Source organism: Hibiscus syriacus, unplaced genomic scaffold (assembly GCF_006381635.1).
Source record: "Hibiscus syriacus cultivar Baekdansim isolate YM2019G1 unplaced genomic scaffold, ASM638163v2 tig00111678_pilon, whole genome shotgun sequence".
NCBI classification, from domain to species: domain Eukaryota; kingdom Viridiplantae; phylum Streptophyta; class Magnoliopsida; order Malvales; family Malvaceae; genus Hibiscus; species Hibiscus syriacus.
In genome coordinates, this window is record NW_024063153.1 from 424,442 (window position 1) to 446,377 (window position 21,936).

The 21,936-nt window shown below is 35.9% G+C and overlaps 2 pseudogenes; one reads left to right on the forward strand and one right to left on the reverse strand.

Moving 5' to 3' along the window:
• The first annotated feature begins 956 nt into the window (after positions 1-956).
• Positions 957-5,594, forward strand: LOC120167446 (annotated as a pseudogene).
• Positions 5,595-19,381: 13,787 nt separating this feature from the next.
• LOC120167484 lies at positions 19,382-21,678 on the reverse strand (annotated as a pseudogene).
• Positions 21,679-21,936: the final 258 nt, after the last annotated feature.

Below are 21,936 nucleotides of genomic sequence, written 5' to 3' on the forward strand. Positions count from 1 at the left end.
AGAGGGAACCGATTCCCCCCCATAGGAGGAACCGATTCCCCCCTGAATGGTTTGGCTCCGAGATTTCCAGAATGCTCGGAGGGAACCGATTCCCCCCAAGGGGGTACCGATTCCCCCCTGTTCAACGGTCGAAATATTTGAATTTTACACTTAGGGAACCGATTCCCTATGATAGGGAACCGATTCCCCCCACTGTCCAAGCTGTTTTATTAAATGTTTTCACACTAAAACGGCTATAATATCTTCTCTAATTATCCCCAACGTTCAGAAGTGATTCAAGGTGTATTTAAGCAAGCTTAGAAGCCATTGATCAATAACAAGAAACATCAAGCAACTAGAATCAAGAGAGAATCAAAGAGAAAGCATCAAACCTCAAGTTTGAGCATTTCAAGCCCATTTTCATTCAATATTCATTTTGCTTTCAAGAACACTTTTTGTGCTCAATTGTATTCATCTTTGAGTGTTCTTTTCTTTGTTCTAGAATTGTGCAAACATCTTACCTTGTGAGGTTTCTTGTAAGTTTGCAAATTTGTAATCTTCTCTTTGAGAAAAGAGTGTTCTCAAGAGTTGGGGTATACTCTTGAGGGAATTGTAAGGTTATCTCTTTGGCCTCAAAAGAAAGAACAAATTAGTGAATTTGTTGGAAATCCTTAGTGTGGATAGCTAAGGTAGTGGACGTAGACTTTGTTTGAGAAAGTCGAACCACTGTAAATCGCTGTGCAATTGCTTTCAATTTTCTGCAAAAGCTTCCACAAAATTTTTATTGCCAATTCACCCCCCTCTTGGCCAATTTCGTCATTCGATTAACTCAACAATTGGCATCAGAGCCTAACTCATTTGAAGGTTTAATCGCCTCTTGAGTCGATCCGGGAAGAGTTACATCGATTACAAAGTCATCAATGGCCTCCACTTCAAACTTCGACTCCGGTCTTGATTCGATGCCCGTCAACAAGCCTCCTTTCTTCAATGGAGCTAACTATGCCTATTGGAAGAATAGAATGATGTACTTCATTCAAGCAAGTGACATGGGAGCATGGAATGCTGTAGAAGAAGGATACATCAAACCTCTCACTCATCCAAGGTTGTGGAGTGAAGGAGAGACAAGAATGTTCCAGCTCAACTCCAAAGCCATCCATATTATTTTTTGTGCTCTTGGACCAGATGAATACGGAAGAGTTTCATCGTGTACAACCGCCAAAGAAATATGGGACAAACTTCAAGTCACACATGAAGGTACAGATGAGGTAAAGAAATCAAAAATTAGTATTCTAACGCATAGCTATGAAAATTTCAGGATGAAACCAAATGAAGACATCAAAGCTATGACGGATAGATTTTCAACGATTGTCAATGGTCTCAAATCATATGGAGAGATCATCTCAAATGAAAAGCTTGTGAGGAAGTTAGTCTACTCCCTCCCAAAATCATGGCAATCAAAGAAGACGGCAATCATCGAGTCTAAGGACCTATCGTCCTTAACTCTTGAAGAACTTATCGGTTCACTCCTCACTCATGAGATGATGCTTGAAGATGAGGTGGACCTTGATAAAGTTGAAGAGACACCAAAGGAGAAGGAGAAGAAGAAAAACATTGGAGTTGCTCTCAAATCCACAAAAGATGAGAGTGATTCTAATGATGATGATGACGAGGAAATGGCATTGTTTGCCAAACGGTTCAGAAAAATGATGAGACCTTACCAAGGAAGAAAATTCAAACGAAACGAAGGCCTCAAAAATGAACCAAAAGAGAAGGACCCAATCATTTGCTATGAATGCAAAAAGCCGGGGCATGTCAAATATGATTGCCCACAATTGAAGAAAAAGGGTCAATCAAAGAATAAGCACAAGGCTCATGTGGCTACATGGAGCGATGAAGAAGGTTCCGATGAAGAGGAACAAGAAGTAGCAAACTTGTGCTTGATGGCATTCGGGGAAGATTCTAAGGTAACCTCTAACTCATCTGATTTTGATGATTTATCTTATGATGAGCTATTAGAGGAATATAATGGGTTGGCTTCGGATTATGAGAAATTATTTTTAAAATATAAAAATGATGTTTCAAAATTGAAAAATGAAAATAAACTCATATCCAAAACCAACAATGATCTTGAAAGTAAAATTAAAGATTTGCAAATCAAACTAGAAGAGTTTGAAAAGAAAAATTTAGATTTGCAAAATTTACTTTCAAAGGTCAATGATGATCATCAAAAGAAAATTGATGATCTTAAAATCTCTTTTGAAAAAGTTGGAACAAAACGTTTTGAAAAAGGAGAAAATTCAAAATCCAACTTTGTTAGAAAAGATTTTAGAAACTACAATCATAGAAATCCTCAACGAACCTTAAATGGTAAAATATTTAGAAGTATATGGGTTCCTAAAGGACTCATTACTACTAAAGATAAAGATATCCTACAAAAATGGATACCTAAGGGAACTAGGATTTTGGAAACTAATGAATATGGACCCAAAAGAATTTGGGTACCAAAAATCAAAAATTAATCTATGTTTGTAGGGAAAGGAGCATTGCTACAAGGCACGGGAAACAAATTCAAACTCATGGTACCTTGATAGTGGATGCTCAAGACATATGACCGGAGACAAAAGCCGGTTCATTGAGCTTAACGCCAAAAATGGAGGAGAAGTGACTTTTGGAGACAATTCAAAAGGTCACATTGAAGGTATTGGTACAATAGGTAATACCTCTTCCATACAAATTAAAAATGTTTTATATGTGAATGGATTAAAGCATAATCTATTGAGTATTAGTCAATTATGCGATAAAGGATTCAATGTCTTATTTGAAATTAATGGTTGTAAAGTCATTGACATTGCATCTAATCGGATTATGCTTGTTGGTCATAGAATAGGAAACATTTACATGGTGCATTTAGATTCTATTGATATGACTAATTTATGCCTAGTTGCTAAGGATGAGCATGATAGTTGGTTATGGCATAGGAGACTAGGTCATGCTAGTATGAGTGTTTTGCAACGGCTAATTCAAGGTGATTTAGTTCGAGGGTTGCCTAAGCTTAAATTTGATAATGATAAAATCTGTGATGCTTGTGCTAAAGGAAAACAAAAACGAGTTTCTTTTAAATCTATTAATGATGTATCAACTAGTAGAGTATTACAATTGATCCATTTAGATCTTTTTGGGCCAACTAGAACTACTAGCTTGGGAGGAAAACAATATGCATTTGTCTTGGTAGATGACTATTCTAGATACACTTGGGTTCTATTCTTAAGTACTAAAGATGAAGCATTAGAAAATTTCATCACATTTTCAAAAATAATCCAAAATGAAAAAGGTTACTCTATCACTAGTGTTAGAAGTGATCATGGAACTGAATTTGAAAATCTTGGATTTATTGAGTTTTGTAATTCTAACGGTATTAGCCACAATTTTTCAGCACCTAGAACCCCTCAACAAAATGGAGTTGTTGAGAGGAAAAATCGAACTTTAGAAGAAATGGCTAGAACCATGCTTTGTGAAAATATTTTGCCAAAATATTTTTGGGCGGAAGCCACAAATACCGCTTGTTATGTTGTAAATCGAGTAATGATTAGGCCAATTTTAAAGAAAACTCCATATGAAATTCTCAAAAATAAAAAGCCTAACATTAGCTATTTTCATCCTTTTGGATGTAAATGTTTTGTTTTAAACAACGGTAAAGAAAATCTTGGTAAATTTGATGCTAAAAGTGATGAAGGAATTTTTCTGGGTTATTCCTTAAATTCTAAAGCTTATCGTGTATTTAATAAAAGAACTTTAGTTGTAGAAGAGTCTATACATGTTGTTTTCGATGATAATCCCCTTCCGAGGAAGGATTCTTCTGTTAATGATGATGTAGGTATTGTACAAGCAAATGACGTTAGACATTACGTTGGAGAATCATCATCAAAGGAAGAAACAAAAGATGAGGAAACTCATGATCCCCTCGAGAATCCAACCATTGAAGAAATGGAAGTATCTTTTCCAAGAGAGTACAACTATGTCAAGGATGGTGAAATTATAGGTGATCTATCAAAAGGGGTAACTACTCGATCTTCTCTTAGAAATATCTGTAATTATGTTGCATTTATTTCATGCATAGAGCCTAAGAACATCAAAGAAGCATTAAAAGATGAACATTGGATTATGGCTATGCAAGAAGAATTAAATCAATTTGAGAGAAGTAAAGTATGGACATTAGTTGAAAGGCCTAGTGATAAATCTACTGTAGGTACTAGATGGGTTTTTAGAAATAAACTTGATGAAAGTGGTAATATAGTGAGGAACAAGGCTAGACTTGTTGCTCAAGGCTATACTCAAGAAGAAGGCATAGACTATGATGAAACATACGCTCCCGTAGCTAGGATGGAAGCAATTAGAATGTTATTAGCATTTGCATGTTTCAATGAATTTAAATTATATCAAATGGATGTTAAAAGTGCATTTTTAAATGGTTTTATAAAAGAAGAAGTGTACGTGGAACAACCTCCAGGTTTTGAAGATTCAAATTTTCCGGATCATGTTTTAAAATTGACAAAAGCTCTTTATGGTTTAAAACAAGCTCCTAGAGCTTGGTATGAAAGATTGTCAAATTTTTTAATTGAAAAAGGTTTTTTAAAAGGAAAGGTTGACACTACATTGTTTTTAAAGAGAAAAGGTAAAGATTTATTAGTAGTTCAAATTTATGTTGATGATATAATATTTGGTTCTACTAATGATGTTCTTTGTCAAGAATTTTCTAAGCTAATGCAAAGTGAATTTGAGATGAGCATGATGGGGGAGCTCTCATTTTCTTGGGACTCCAAATCAAGCAAAGAAAAGATGGCATCTTCATTAATCAAGCTAAGTACGTCAAAGATATGCTCAAGAAGTTTGGACTGGAAAATGGGAAACCTCATAACACTCCAATGAGCTCTTCAACAAAGCTTGACTTAGATGAAGGAGGTAAATGTGTAGATGTTAAATTATATAGGTCAATGATTGGCTCTTTGCTTTATCTAACTGCAAGTAGACCGGACATTATGTTTAGTGTTTGCTTATGTGCTAGATTTCAATCATGTCCTAAGGAATCACATTTACTAGCTGTTAAGAGAATCTTTAGATACCTTAAGGACACTCCTAGTTTAGGACTTTGGTATCCTAGAGACTCTAGTTTTAGCTTGCATGCTTTTTCTGATGCGGATTATGGAGGATGCAAATTAGATAGGAAAAGCACCTCCGGTACTTGCCAATTCCTTGGAAATATGCTGATTTCTTGGTTTTCAAAGAAACAAAATTGTGTTGCATTATCTACCACTGAAGCTGAATACATTTCAGCTGGTAGTTGTTGTGCACAAGTTTTATGGATGAAACAACAACTTTTTGATTATGGAATTGAAGTAGGTACTATTCCTATCAAGTGTGACAATACTAGTGCTATTTGTCTCACTAAAAATCCCATCCAACACTCTAGAACTAAGCACATTGAAATAAGACATCACTTCATTAGAGACCATGTCACTAAGGAAGATGTAGTTCTAGAATTTGTTGATACTTTGCACCAATTAGCGGATATCTTTACAAAACCCTTAGACAAGGAAAGATTTTGGACACTTAGGAGAGAATTAGGTTTGACCAATCTATCTTCACTTAGTGTTTAAAATAATTTTAGCACTTTTAATAAATCTTGAAAAATGCTTATATTTTTTGATTGCATTCTTGCTATTAGTTAGGGGGAGTTTGTGATTCTTAATGAAAATTAATTTTATGTTCAAAAATCAATTAAAGATTAATTTAATTATTTGAACATAATTAATGTTTGATATATGAGTTGCCAATACCACTAGAAAAGATTAATTTAGCATTTTGTGCTTAAAAATTCGGATTTTAGCATTTTGGTGCAGAGGGAATCGATTCCTCCCCCTGAGGGAACCGATTCCCCCTTTGAAGGGGAACCGATCCCCCCCACAGGGGAATCGATACCCCCCTGGGGATCTGTTAAAATCGAACAGAAAACCCCAAAATCCCAAACCCTCATTTTATTATTTCTTCCGCCGTTTTCACCCTCTAAACCCCTCAAATCTCCATTTTTGCCTCAAATCAACGATATTAATCGGAATTTGCTTCATAAATCATCTTCCAAACCTGTTGGAATCATTAAAATCGTGCAAACAACATCTAAATCCACTCAATCTTCATATTTCAAGGTAAATTTTTCTAAACTCTTTATTTCATTATTTTTGAACATAGGATTAGTTTCAATTAGTTCTAGGTTGAAATAGTGATCGGGCATTGATTATTTAGTGATTATAAACTAGATGTTACAACTAATTTCATCAAAAACACAAGAATTTTTCAAATTTTTTAAAATTTTCGAAATAAAAAAAAAATGTTATTTTTCAAATTATTGTGTTTTGATCAAATTATATTGTTATTATGAAAAACTATACATATATTGTTTCTCAAAACCATATTTTTCAAAAGTTTTTCAAAAACTTTGCCCATTAGGATTGTTTTAGAGAATCTTGAAATATTGAGGACTCATTTGAGTTTTGGGATTAATTGAATTGCATACACTTGTTTTAAAATTGCAGGTTATTATATCTATTCCGATTTCCTTCACCATGTCAAATCCTAAACGTCCTAGGTCTTCATCTAGTCGTTCTAGTCGTCAACCAAATCCACCTCAAAATCCTCATTCTATTCCAATTTCTAATCCCAATCCCACTGATCCTAACTTGACTATCCAAAATTCGTGTTTCAATCATCCTGGGTCTAGAAATCACCGATATTGGTATTATCAATATTTCGATTCTTACAAAATCCGGGAAGAACGTATTCCTTCTCGTCAAGCTATGTTAGCTATCGATTTTAAATATCTTCCCATTTTACAAGAATGGAAATTTGATAAACTATTTGATCTTGAACCCATCGTTTACCATCAACTTGTTCGTATATTCTACTCTAATGCTGTATGTGTTAAAAACCAAGCTGAAACAGAAACTATAGGAATTCGTTCCTACCTCCTAGGACAATTCTTATATATTGACCCGGCATATATAGCCAATACATTTGGATTAGATAATGATGGTATCTCGAATGAAAAACAAATTTTAGGTTCTCGTTACAAAAGAAGAGATAGTGCGAGTGTCTTAGACCTACATGAGCGTTTTCTTCATCTAATGATTTCTTGGTGGTTTCGACCATCCGGAGGTCGTTATTCTACTCTTAGAGCTTTGGATCTTTGGTGGTTACATTGTTTCGAAAACCGTATTAAAATTAACCTACCTCAGATTATTTTTGCTGAAATTGTTGAAACCGTAAATCTTGTTCCTAACAAGAAACACTGTTCATCTCTAGTTTATGGTTGCTTTTTGAGTAATCTGTTTTCCAAAGCTGGGCTTAGAGTAAGTCTAGATGCCGTTTTTCCTCTTAAGAAACAAATAAATCTTCTTTCCTTAACGAGAGCGGGATGGGTAAAGGACAAAGAAACCGGTGAATGGGTTCGTTCTTCTACTCCGGGAGCTAGTTCTTCACAAGCTCCACCCGAAGCTGACGAAGATCCCGAGTTTGAACAATTAATGAGGGATATTGATGAAGTTGAAGAAGAACCTGATCAGCCCGAAGAGCAGCCCGAGGAGCAAGCACAACAAACGCATCAAATGCCTCCATATTTTCAATCCTTTATGGAGACATTCGATTACCGATACGCTACCATGGACTCGCGTTTTTCCTCTATAGAGTCTCATTTATCCACAATGGGAGCTCAACAATTAGAGATTCTTCGGGAGATGCGTGCAAACAATGAATCAACCAACGCTCGTATAAATGAACTCACACACGAGATGGCCGCAATGCGAGCCCGTTTTCCTCCTACCGATCCGGATGCTTGATTTTATGTTTAGCTTTAAAACTTTGAACAAAATGAATATTGTTTCAACATTTTGATATGTTTGATTTTGTGGATTGTTGGATTTTGGATATATGAATGGTGTGAACTTATATGTTTGGTGTGTTTTATTCATTTTTGCATCATTTACATTATCATTAGCAATATGACCAATTTTGCCATATCACATTATTTATGAATATTGATTTATGAAACTAATGGCTAACCTCTCTTTTGATTATGATCTTAGCAGCTTAAGCTTATAATTAATAAATCAATTGGCTAAATGATTTACAAAACCTTGTTTTACAATGTCTTTTTGATTTAACAAAAAGGGGGAGAAGAATAAGTGTTAAAGTAAGGGGGAGTAATTTCTAATTTTAATTTTCTAATTTCAAAACTTGATTTCAAAAATCTTAAAATTACTAAAATGTTTTGTTATATCAAAAAGGGGGAGATTGTTGAAACATTTTAATATTTCGATATAACAAATTAAGTTAAATGGATTTTAAGATTTTCCAAATGATTTTCTAAGTATATTCGATATAACTATTCGAATATCAAAACATTACTCCAAATATTTCAAAAATCATTTTTGATCCTTACTTAAGTGTAAAATTAAGTTTTAATCATAAAACAATTTCAAAATATTTTACAAAGTATTTCGAACCAATTCAAAGCCAAAAATTCCAGAATACTCAGAGGGAACCGATTCCCCCCCATAGGAGGAACCGATTCCCCCCTGAATGGTTTGGCTCCGAGATTTCCAGAATGCTCGGAGGGAACCGATTCCCCCCAAGGGGTACCGATTCCCCCCTGTTCAACGGTCGAAATATTTGAATTTTACACTTAGGGAACCGATTCCCTATGATAGGGAACCGATTCCCCCCACTGTCCAAGCTGTTTTATTAAATGTTTTCACACTAAAACGGCTATAATATCTTCTCTAATTATCCCCAACGTTCAGAAGTGATTCAAGGTGTATTTAAGCAAGCTTAGAAGCCATTGATCAATAACAAGAAACATCAAGCAACTAGAATCAAGAGAGAATCAAAGAGAAAGCATCAAACCTCAAGTTTGAGCATTTCAAGCCCATTTTCATTCAATATTCATTTTGCTTTCAAGAACACTTTTTGTGCTCAATTGTATTCATCTTTGAGTGTTCTTTTCTTTGTTCTAGAATTGTGCAAACATCTTACCTTGTGAGGTTTTCTTGTAAGTTTGCAAATTTGTAATCTTCTCTTTGAGAAAAGAGTGTTCTCAAGAGTTGGGGTATACTCTTGAGGGAATTGTAAGGTTATCTCTTTGGCCTCAAAAGAAAGAACAAATTAGTGAATTTGTTGGAAAATCCTTAGTGTGGATAGCTAAGGTAGTGGACGTAGACTTTGTTTGAGAAAGTCGAACCACTGTAAATCGCTGTGCAATTGCTTTCAATTTTCTGCAAAAGCTTCCACAAAATTTTTATTGCCAATTCACCCCCCTCTTGGCCAATTTCGTCATTCGATTAACTCAACAGGATGCCACTGACTCTGATCTAGCTTGGGGTCGAGAACCAACATCTCTTCCCCTTTTTGATGGTGTAGCACTCGATGTTACACCCGTTATTTTCGATGTCTAAGCTCTGGGATCTCCAAACCTCTCATTCTGAGCTCCTTCCAGAGCTTTAACACGGTTTACCACCTCTTGAAATGATGATAGATTTAATAAAATCAACATTTCTTTCAACCGAGGACGCAATCCCTCTATGAACCAGTCACAAGTATCCTTCTCTGTAGGAATAAGCTCGGCAGCAAAACAGCTCAACTTGTTGATTTCACACTTATACTCATACTCATACACTGTATGGTTCTATTGCTTCAGATTCATGAATTCTTGCTTCATCTGTCGAATGAACTGATCTCCTATATATTTATGCTTGAACTACTCTAAAAACAATGACCAAATTACCTGATCACTAGTTATTCTCAGTGTAACATTGGTCCACCAAATCCTTGCTTGTCTTCTCAGCAAGGAAACTACTCCATCTAGTTTCTCAGCATCAGAACAATGAAGTCCCTCTAGCATAATTTTCATGTCATTAAGCCAAAGGTCCGCAGCAACATAACCTTCTTCGGCTTAACCTTTAAACTTTGGAGCTCCTAAACCCTTCAACTCCTTTGCAACATTTATTCTTGGAGTTGAAGTGACAGGAGGTTGGAAACGTGTCAATACAGCGTCTAACGTCCTACAAAACACATCTTGATCATTTACAGGCACTCCAGAGGGTGTCTATTCTTCACTCTGCCTAGCCAGGGCAGGTGAATTACTGCTTTCAGTGAGTCTATTATCTTCTGCTTCACTTTTAGAGCTATCATGTCCGGACATCTAACAAAATACAACCATATAGTTCTATTAGCAAAACAACATACTTACTATTCTATCAGATCAGAAATTTATACTATTTTGTTGGCATGTATACATTATAAGACACTCTAGACTCTGGTTTATGCCGAGAATCGACTAAACCTTAGCTCTGATGCCATTAAATGTAACATCCGTAACCCGTATTCGACCCGAATATGAGTCCGATGTGTCACATTGACTTTTCAAACTTTGACACTTAAAGAAAAACAGAGAAATTTTAAATTTCATTAAAACAAAATACGTTAATTTACATAAAAGAGACCACAAAATACAAAATCGATCAGAGCATTCCTAATTAACAACTTATTACATGCCAATGCTCTATACACAACAAAAATACCTACTTTGTCAATTACTTATGATCTGATCTTTTAGTAGTGATGATGTCCTTGCCACTTCTATTATTGCTCTTCTTGTTTCTTGGTACCTACATGTAAATCACTTACACGCTAAGTCATAGACTTAGTGAGGCAATAGATAAACATGTAACAATAGATTCATGAATATGGATTCTTACCATTTGATCATGACATTTCAATATGCATGTATATATTTCACTATGACATATATAATCATGTCATACACATATGAAACTTACATTCTTGCATCACATTCACTTTAATTTATCTTTTAATTGCCCATATACATTATTGATAACAGAGGTACGTGAGTACATTGAGGTTGTGCACTAATGCTGTCACCACAGCTCGATAAATTCCCACTAGGGGCAGTAAATATTTGTCCCGAAGGACCACTACGTCCCGGAGGACCACTGGATACGTCCTGAAGAACCACTAGATACGTCCCGAAGTACCACTGGATATGTCTCGAATGACCACTATAAACCCTCGACTCTTGGCATGCAAACTATACCTATAGCTCTCATATCATATAACATGGGCTTAAACATGAATACATTTCTCATTTCATATCTTTTCATCACTTTTCATGTAACACATATAATCATTTCCATTATTCATATACCTGGATTGTTTCTCTGGTAATGGCATTCATTCACTTAATATCATATTAAAGCATAATGAATTATGCATGAAATCACTATAACAATAATATATATATACATGTACATGAAAATAGAAATATAAATTCAACTATCAGAGATAGACTTATCACAAGTCTTATCTCTATACACTTTAACTATAAAATGCACTCACCTTAGCCTTGCTTGCTTGACTCGATCCTAATCCTTCGTTTATTCCGGAACGAAATTACGTTCTATATCTACATAGTAATACATTTATACATATCAATAATCTAATTGTATACTTTAATCTTCCAATTTCTACACTAAAGGAAAGACCAATTTCATTTCTTGTATAAAGTAGGCATCAATACATCCCTAACTGAGATATAGATACCCTGTCTATGGTATAGATACCCTGCCTATGGTATAGATACCCTTCCTATGGTATAGATACCCTGCCTACATTCTGGAAATTTTCATCTTCAGGGGGTATCGATACCCCCTATATGGTATCGATACCATACTGACATTCTGTAATTTTTCGTTCAAGAGGAGGTATCGATACCCATTCATATGGTATTGGTACCCTATAAACAAAAATTATATTTTGAGCACAAAAATCACCTCATTTCTTCTCAAACACTTCCTATTTCACTCCTTTACATATACTTAACTCATCTACTCATACTTAAAATCATTAATACTCATTCAATACATCCTTAACTTCAAAATCCACTTCTCTTCCTAGAATTCAAAAATCATACTCAAATTTCAATATGTTCTAAATCAAATTCTAATACTTCATATTCTTTAATTAGGTTGATGACAAGTCAAATTTAACTTCAAATTCAACTTATCAACTCTTTTCCATAATTTCATATAAAAACTCATTTTCTTTAATTTCTTATAACTTCTTCATCTTTTGATTATAAGACAACTTAAGCTTTCCTTAAGGTTAGTTATCATCTAATGATCGAAACCCAACTTAAATTTCAACTAATAATCAACTATTAAGAAATCTTACCTTTGCAAGTTGGAGTTCACGGCTGGGAGAATAAAGAAGAAAACTCTGGAGACTTTGATATCTCTTTCCCCAACCCACGTGTACTAATATATATCCCTTCTTTAATTAATTCCTTCTTTGCCCTTCCATTCCTTTTTCCTTTCAATTTAATCCTATACAATAATTACATATAAATCTATATACTATTCAATCATTCTATTTTAATCACCATATTCGGAGACTTTACAATTTAGTCACTAACCCGTAGTTTGGGATGTTACAAATTCCCTATGAGGTGTCCAAAGAACGGAGCCCTCAGAGTGTTTACAAAAAGCATATTTGTTTCTTCCTCCTCCAACGGTGGATGAACTTGTACAACTACATCTCTCCACCTTTGGGCATATTGTCTGAAGGTTTCGTTGGATTTTTTTCCATACTTTGCAACAGGATTCGGTTTGACCTCACGTATTTTACGTGTTTATATGGCTGACCCTGTCAGGCTCTCTTGAAAGCAATGGATTAACAGTTGATCATCTCCAACATAACCTGTCATTTTTCTACAGAACATTGTAATGTGTGTAGAAGGACAACGGGTACCATCAAATTTTTTCAAATCCGACACTTTAAACTTCGGTGGCAATACTAAATCGGGAACCAGACTGAGCTCTCTGGATTCAATTCCATACAGGCTAGCATCTTCTTTCATAGCCCAGAATTCATGCTTCATTTGTTCCCACTCTTTCTTAATCTTATTATTATGTTCTTTTTTGTCATTTTCATCGAGATCAGGGACATCTTCAATCAGTTGCGGGTTTATAGAAGACCCATATAGGTTCACTTGTATATTTTCCAGTTGAATAGTCTTTGCTTGTTATGCTCGGACATGCAGTGGTGTGAAGCCAGGGGGATATAATGGTTCCTCAGAAGTACTAATAACCGGGGCTTTTCCACCGTTAGCCCCCAATTCAAAACCTAGAGGATACACACATTCCTCGGCAACATGATCGATAGCTGGAGTCTCTTCTCGAATTATACTATTGCCTTGCATCAAACTAGCCAGGTTTTTCATCATGTCGTTTTGAGCCTTCGTCATCTGTTCACGCATATCCTCTTGCGCTTTCTTAAAATTCTCTTGCATTTCAGTTTGAACTTTCTCTATTTGGGCAATTCTGTCATCCATTGCCTTTTTCCGCGTGTGGTACGGATGCTTGTAAGTGTCCAGTATACTGCCACGCAATGTTTTTATTAATATTGGTGTTTTATTAATGAGTGTGAAAAATATGGTTATAATGCTATTCGTAAAAATAAATACGATGTAAATGCTATATGAATGTGATGTGAATGCAATGAAAGATATTGATTCTGAAACGATTCCTTAGGACAACTTACAAGGATTAAACACATCACAGATACATCTGAACTATCTCTCCTAATTGTTGGATGTGTGCTAATAACTCGAAGATTTTATGGCATTCTTCAGTCTCTGGCTCCAACCCTTCGATCATATCATTAGCTTCCTGTGACAGGTCAACCAAATACTGAGCCACTCCCTGAGCCTGCTGTAGGTATCTTGCAATAAGATCCTCTCTTTTCCTAACTCTCCACTGAGCTTGCTCCCAACGACAACGCCATTGTATAACTCCTTCATACGGGACTAATTGAAGCTCATTTGCTCTTATTTGAAAATCTTGAACTAAAGCCTCTAGTTCATTCACACGCTTCGTCAAATTTTCCACTTCAGCATGGTTTGAACTACTTTCTTGACTTTGATATCGTCGCAACGTAGTCTCTAATCTCAAGATTTTACTTTTTAATATTTCATTCTGGGTCTGATTCTCTTGCAGTTGTTGCTCAATGACATTTCTTTCTCTCGAGAGTAGCTTCGCCTGATGTCTACTTTGCTTGAGTTCTTCACTGCTTTCCCCAACTACTCTTTTTAGCCCAACCACTTCTTATCTCTATTCAGCAGGAGACTTACTTGAGCTAGCAGCTACCTTATTCTTAACCATTCGCTGGTATGACGATTGGAGATCATTGAAATCCAATATGAGTTACTTTTCTACGTTTTCGATCTGGTCAACTCGACTCTTTTAGATGTCAATTTCTACGCTCCTTTGGTATGATTCATCCTCTAACCTTTGTAACGTCTTTCTCTATTGTTTCCTTTCAGCCTCAAAATCAAGCATGGCTTGCTCAAGTGGAGATGGGATCACTCTGAGGTGTTCTTCCATAGGCTGAGTATTCTTTGGATTGCCCATCGGAACATTATCATTGACACTATTACTTCTCCATTCTTCGTACCCTCGAGATAACATTAAGCTAAAAGTAAATAGATTTACTCGATGGGTGCGTCTCCAAGCATCGGCGACCCCTTTAACTTTATTCTTGTATTGTTCTCCCCTAAATGAAAACTCAGACCTGGACAACTCTCATGTTGCTGGAATAAACTGCCTGGACCCAAACTATCGGGAAATAAGTAATAGGGCATACCTAACAGATCCCCAAATACCTAGTAATGGAACCCAATCTCTGTCTCCACATCGATACAATATGTCTGATGAGACATTCCATGAGGTACGCCACATAATGTCACTGTCTCGGATGTCTTTAAAGATGACCATGCACTTCTCCTCAGTGAAAGCCCCATGCCACTCTTTAGAAATGAAATCCTTCAACGGTGAAAAACCATCTAATAAGACCCGACCAGGTGCTCTCTCGATGTGTTTGAAATGACTAAGGATCCAGGTTAGCAACAATGGTACACAACCTATGAAGCGTCATTCCCCTTCTCGTCAGTAAGAGCTCAAGGAACGGAATATCTCTGCTAGGATAACTGGAACATGATCCACATATCTATCTAATCTTTTGAACATGTCGACTACTGAAACATCAACATGCCCAAAAACTCTCGGGAAAATAACCAATCCATAGATACCTAGAACAAACAAGTCGATCCTCTTTATTTTGTCAGGATGATGGTCAATCAGTTCTCTAAGAAGGGTCCAATTGAAGCATTCACTTTCTTCTTTCTTTTTTATGCCTCTCATAACCCATTCTTCGCTCATACCAGTGATCAGAAGTAGTTTCTTCTTAAAAGAAGGAGTATTCGGTGGCTTGGTGTATACTTTGTCCATCTGGAACCTCAGGAAATGAATCAAGGCATGGTACTCCTCTATAGTAGGTGTTAGGCCCACTCAGCCAAATGTAAAACAGCTATAGGCGGGGCTCCAGAACTGAGCCAGAGCTCTGAACAGATTTCGATCAATCGGGATATCAAGGAGATATGAAATGTCTCTATAGAGTTGATAAAACAACTGCTTATCAGGTACTTCCAATCTTCCCCAAATCTCTTTCAGCTCGTTTAGATCATTCTGACGGACATTAATGTGAGTATACCCACTCAGCTCTGACACATACGTCGGCGATAAACTGTCTCCATTTGTCAACTGAGACTGCTCGGACCATCTTAAGACATATGCATTATCCTCTACCTCTTTTTGAATCATCCATTCCATATTTATAGTCTTCTATATGGACATCGGTCATAGATCAACACCAATGAGATGAATAGTGCAATGTAAGATGATGACAAAATAAAGAAAGAAAATCGACCGGTAATCATAAATGAATTAATTAAAACATAATTCAATTTATCGATAAAACCTACCCCATAATGCTTTAATAGATCCTACCCAAACAAGATTTCTGCCCACATGCCTCGTTTATAGAATATCCTAACCTCATGTCATCTAGTTCACATGCTTTATTCAAGAAATTAAACCTAACCGCATGATTTCTAGTTTACATACATTTATTCGAAAAATTAAAATTACACTAGAAAATGCTTAAATAAGCTTTTCCTTGTGTACTCTCCTCACAAGATCATATAGTCTGGGTAAGGTGTATCTAGGTTCTAAGTTTACTACATGTTGGGTTTGGTTCTAAAGTAAGAGGTCCTCGAATTGTCCTTTGTCGGTACCCTCAATCCTGGCCTATCACAGGCTTTTAGATCGAGTTCAATTCGAGGGGACACACTTTCTTATGCCATTGCGGAGGTGAAAACCTCACGAGGATCATAAGGCGTGAGCCCAAAGAGTGATTCACTATCTCATGCGGAGGTGAAAACCACACGAGGGAGTAGTCTCTCACTCCTACTTAAATAGGACGGAGCGGGGTTTTAGCTCATGTTATGCAAATGCAGTAGTGCAGTGTGTGAGGAAAAGCAAAACAAAGTAAATAATAATACACAAAAAACTCAAAATCATGAACAATTATTTACTCTTTAAACATCAACAAACATATTAGTACAACTATTTAATGGTTAATTAAACACTAATTTAAACCTAAATAGAGGATCAAAAGCCATATTAGAGCGAACTTATAATTTTTATTTGCAAAGACAATTTATTAATTGACTAATGGCCTGACTCTCTAAAGGTCCCCAGTGGAGTCGCCAAGCTGTCGAAACGGTCTTTTACCCAGTGGGGAAAAAGGGGTGGTCCTGCTTCGAAAATGAATTTTGAGTGATAAATTTGTGATAAAACGTGGTTCACGGAGTCACTACCAATCCTTGATTAGGGTGTGATTAGGCACCCAAAAATAAATTTGTCATTTTAATAAAATATTAGTTTTAATTAAAAAGACAAACTCGGGGTTTGTGTTACCAAAATTTGAATTCAGGAGTCGGTTACGTGTGGGGAAGGATTAGCACCCCCATAACGCCCTAAATCGGTACCTAGTCGATTAATTAATTGTCTTTGCAAAAAATGTACAAGTTCGAGTCTAATTTAATTTAAGATCCCCTAAAATAATGTTCTTTGAAATTTTGGATGAAAGATAATAATATTTAATTATTTCCTATCGAGAAGAACCGATCTATCATACCTTGAAGCAATTGATTCTTACTCCAATCGAAATAAAAATATTAAAATTCCATTCTAAATTTCAAAATAATAACACTAAAAATAATTTTAAGAGTGAAAACAATAATATTTAATTATTTCGGATCGAATATTTTGAAAATCCTTTGAAAACACATGCAAAAGTCAAATAAATAAATAAATAAATAAATAACATATCAAACAATTGATTAATTATTTATTTTACCAATATTTAATGAGAATAAGAATATTCACTTAATTAAATATCGTGAGACGAGACCATAGATTCGATCTAACAGTCTTTTCTCGATGAATTTAATTAAAAGAATACAATCTTTTTCTCAATGCTTGAATTTTAAAAATGGATTCGATTTAATTGGTGTTACTTAACGGGATAGACTTTCGTTTTAAAATTATCGAAAGTAACTTTCTTATAATTTAAGACAGTTACTTTACGGCAATATTAAAATGCTCGAATATTACCCTTAATTAATTTATTTATTCGAGTCAAGGGATGCTGATGAGGATATCATACATGATTAATTAGAACTAAAATGAATTAAAATGCAATCAACATGCAAAAATCAAAATAAATATAAATTATAGATTAAAAATTAAACTATTAAACTATCATGCCAAAATTGAAATAACATGAAAAAATATAAGGGACTAAAATAAACAGATTCAAAATTAAAAGTTAAAATTATAAATAATAGCAATAAATAAAACAGAGGGATCAAATTAAAATATAATAAAATTACAGTACTGAAATAAAATAAATAAAACTTAATATAGTGCTTAAAATATAAATATATAAAGCTACATGGGGCAGTAAATAAAATACCGAAAGATAATAATAATCAGGCCTAAAAAAGGAAAATTAAAATAAAGTCCTTTCAGGGACTAATATATAAAACAAGGTTAAAGTTTTGAGGACTTAACTGATATTTTACTAAAATACATTAAGGCATATACGAAAATGGCTACATTTCTAAAATAGTCCCTACTGGTGACTGTTTTGTAAAACACGTGAAAAATTTGAGGAATTTATGTTGTAGTTTTATACTTTAGTTTATCTATATATATCACATAATTTTCTTTTTCTCTCATTTGTAACCGATTGAGGGGAAAAAAAGAGAGAGAGAGGGCGAGATATCCTCTCCCCTGGCTCAGCCGGCCCCCCGCCTGTCTCCGTCCGACAACCGCTCTGGCGACCGCACATGGTGGCCGGAATTCCTAAAATCACACATATCACCCCTTTTTTTATATATCTAACCTCCTATCTAATTATTTTCGTCTAAAAATAACCCAAACACCCCAAAACAAGCCCCAAAGCCTCTCGACCTTTCGGTTACTCATGCACTTCGACGAACATCCGACGAAGGCTAGACGACTCAGGTAAATTTCCCTTTAAAACTCTTGGCTTTCTTTATACTTTACATGCAAGGTTCCTTTGTTTTTTTCCCATCATTTATGTTTCAATTTGCTTCGAATATAAACTAAATAATAAGTAAAAATAAATGCAAAATACCTCTCAAATATGCGTGTTTTATTGCTTTGTTTCTGTTCTGGAAAATCTCAAAGGGGTTCAACCCCGTTTACATCGCATGATACGGGATTTATACCCGTTTTTACAATCTAAAAATAACACTAATATATTTTATTGGTTGTTGTTTTGGTGCCTAATGATGGTTCATGCATGGTATGGCCGGCCGTGATTGGTTGCGTGGCGGTGATTGCTGAGTGGTCGGCAGCAGCGGTGGCATGGGAGTGGTTGGCAGCAGGGCGTGATCTGGACCGTTGGATGGGTCTAGATTCAATGGATGGACTTCAAGGCGACGTTAAGGGGTTCTGGAAATCCTAGCAGGAACCTTAAACGAGTTTAGGGTTTCTTGTTAGACCTGGATCAATTCTGGGCTCCAAATGGGTCTTGGGTTTAGGGTTCTTGGCATACTTGAGTTATTTTGTAAACCTGTAACCAAAATAATAATAATTTAGTAATTTATTAAATATAATAATAATAATAATAATGTAAATTAGTATAATAGTGATAATATAATATTAGAACGTCAAAACGAGTGTCGACACGTTTCATTCCGGATAAACATTAAAGCATGGAGACAATCTGCTGCTCACGTTCCGTCCTGACATGGCTCCTAGTAATTTCCTTCAGACTAGAGCAACCAGAGAGCGCCATAGCCAGTTCGAGCTCATCTTTAAGCATTTCGAGCACTCGTTTCACTCCATATCGCCTCTCGCAAGTCCGAACACAACCGGCCTTCCCACCTGAAACACACCATCAGCATACAAAATTCTCTTATAGCTTTGTGATGGTGATTGCAGAGCTTACTAGGACAGCTCGGGCAGCAAGGGCCATGGCCTTGAAAACATCGGTTCCTCGCCACATTCCTCCTTCAATGAAAACCGGAACTTTTCCTCCAACAGCATGAACTACCTGTGAACTCATTTGGGGGGGGGACTAAATTTCAGTAATCTGTTGAATATATGCCTGCACAACTTAATGTGCTTTTGGAGTCAAGAACATAGAAACGATCGATTTTCTAAACTTAGAACATATAAAATTCTATAAGCTGCAACTATGTCATGGCCACCAGCAACAATAGTAAGTGAAGGGGAGCACCTCCTCCAGAACATCAATGGTAGCTGGCGAATAATCTAGTTGCCGACCTACGTGGTTGGAGACGATAATCCCTGAAACACCTACTTCCAAGGATTTTATTGCTGTGAATAAGATATATCAGATATTGAGCAAGCTATTCAATTAGCAGACTGTAGCCAAAAGGAAGCATGCAAACACAAATAAACGAGAACAGGATGATATCGACCGAAATCGGTGGATCGACCTTACCATCTTCGCTAGTGAGCACCCTTTTGATCAGAATTGGCAAGTTTGTAGTAGATTTCAGCCATGCAATGTCCTGCACAACTACCAGAATTTAATAGTTAATGAAACAATACCGTGAGAACCATGGTACTCGTGAACATCAACATTAAGAGAGAACAAACTGTCCTTGTGCACATATGAGACCCTATTCTAAGTATTTAAGCCAACAGATAAAAAATTTGTATCGAGGAAACAAATAAGATTAAACTCGGATTATTCACTTTTTGTTACCTCTCAATGGAACAAAGCATCGAGAGTCCCGTTGATAATAGCTTCCAAACCTGAACCTCCATCCTGTAACATTTTTTACAGGTAATATGTCATTAAGAATATCAAACAGGAGTGTTTATACTTAAGACACAGATTTTCTGCACTGCGAGTCGTAAGAATTCATCATATGTAAAACCAGAACAATGATTTATCCCTGTCATATAAAGCAGATTAATCTGAAGTGGTAAACTAGATGAATCCTGGTTCATGAACTGGATGGGGACATTTTCACTTGCAGAAACAAATTCAGTTGACAATAAACCATCCAGGTTCTTCGGCGGAGGTACGATGAGTCTGCAGGTATTCGTCACAAGTAATCATTCACACGGGGTGCATAAGACATACATAACGTTTCATGTATGATGCAAAACCAAAAACAGTATTCATATCAATGATAGAAAGTAGATGAAAAATTGGAATGCAGATAGTTCGCTTGTTCTTAACATCTGATTCCCTTCGACCGATTCTTGGACAATCGACAGTAAGGACAATAGCCTTGTATCCATTACTTTCAGCTCTCTGCACCAGCTTAGCTGATATATCCCGTCTCTTATACACCTACACCGAGCAAATCGAATTGGTGTTCATTTCCGATCAGTGGTATTTCTGAGGACTAAAAAGAAACTACTGCTTCTAACTAATGATAAAGTCCACATGCCGGTATTGAATCAGTTCAGGTTAAGGCCAATATACAAATAGCTGGAAGAAGCGAATAGCACTGCAGCTCAAAGCTACTTCCTCCAATGAACAGGTAGATCCGGTGGATAAAACCTGGAAAATAGACACAAGAATCTCAACTCCTGAATTCAGAAAGGAATTCATTTTTGGACCATAACTATTGATCAAAGTTCATAAAAAACGCACACATACATATATTATCGATACCATTATCGTGTTACATGCCGATGCTGCTCTGGCTGTTGCAATCTATCCTGGAATGAAAACAGAAACGTACTCGATAAAAGTTCTGAAATAAGTTAAGATCAGAAATCTTCGAAGCTGAGTAGGTTACACCTTCAGGGTTAGCCAGCTTATGCATAGAAGTTGGGGCAATCAAAACTGGCATTGAGATGTTATAACCTGACATCGTAGTTGATAAATCAATGCTCCTCACATCTCGAAGAATTCTAGGCCGATTACTGAGAAGTCACATATCATAATCTGTAAAATGATCGAAAACAAGTTTGATATAGATCGTTAATCGGTTTTAATCGCATTACATGATCCTGCAAAAAGCTTCCTCATTCTCTTGTAAGGTGTACTGGTCCTCTGCTCCGCCAGTGTAGAAATCATAGTACATTTTAGGAGGGGCTTTCCTTGCTAATTCTTTGAATTCATTGACATTAACAGGTTCTTCTTCCATTATCCTGGATTCATGGAACAATAATTTTATGTTCGAGCCTTTCTGGTTTATCTACCTAACAAGCCAATGCATAAGTTCCAGAATCCTGGCAAATACTCCTGCAGAAACTTCTGAAAAGGCTGCATCAATAAACATTCTTAGGTAACAAACATATCAATATGTGATAATCACTCTAGAAACAAATTAAATCTTGTTTATATATCAATATCTGAGTCACATGAGAAACTTGGTGTTAAGAACAGTTAACATTCTCAGATTCAGACATG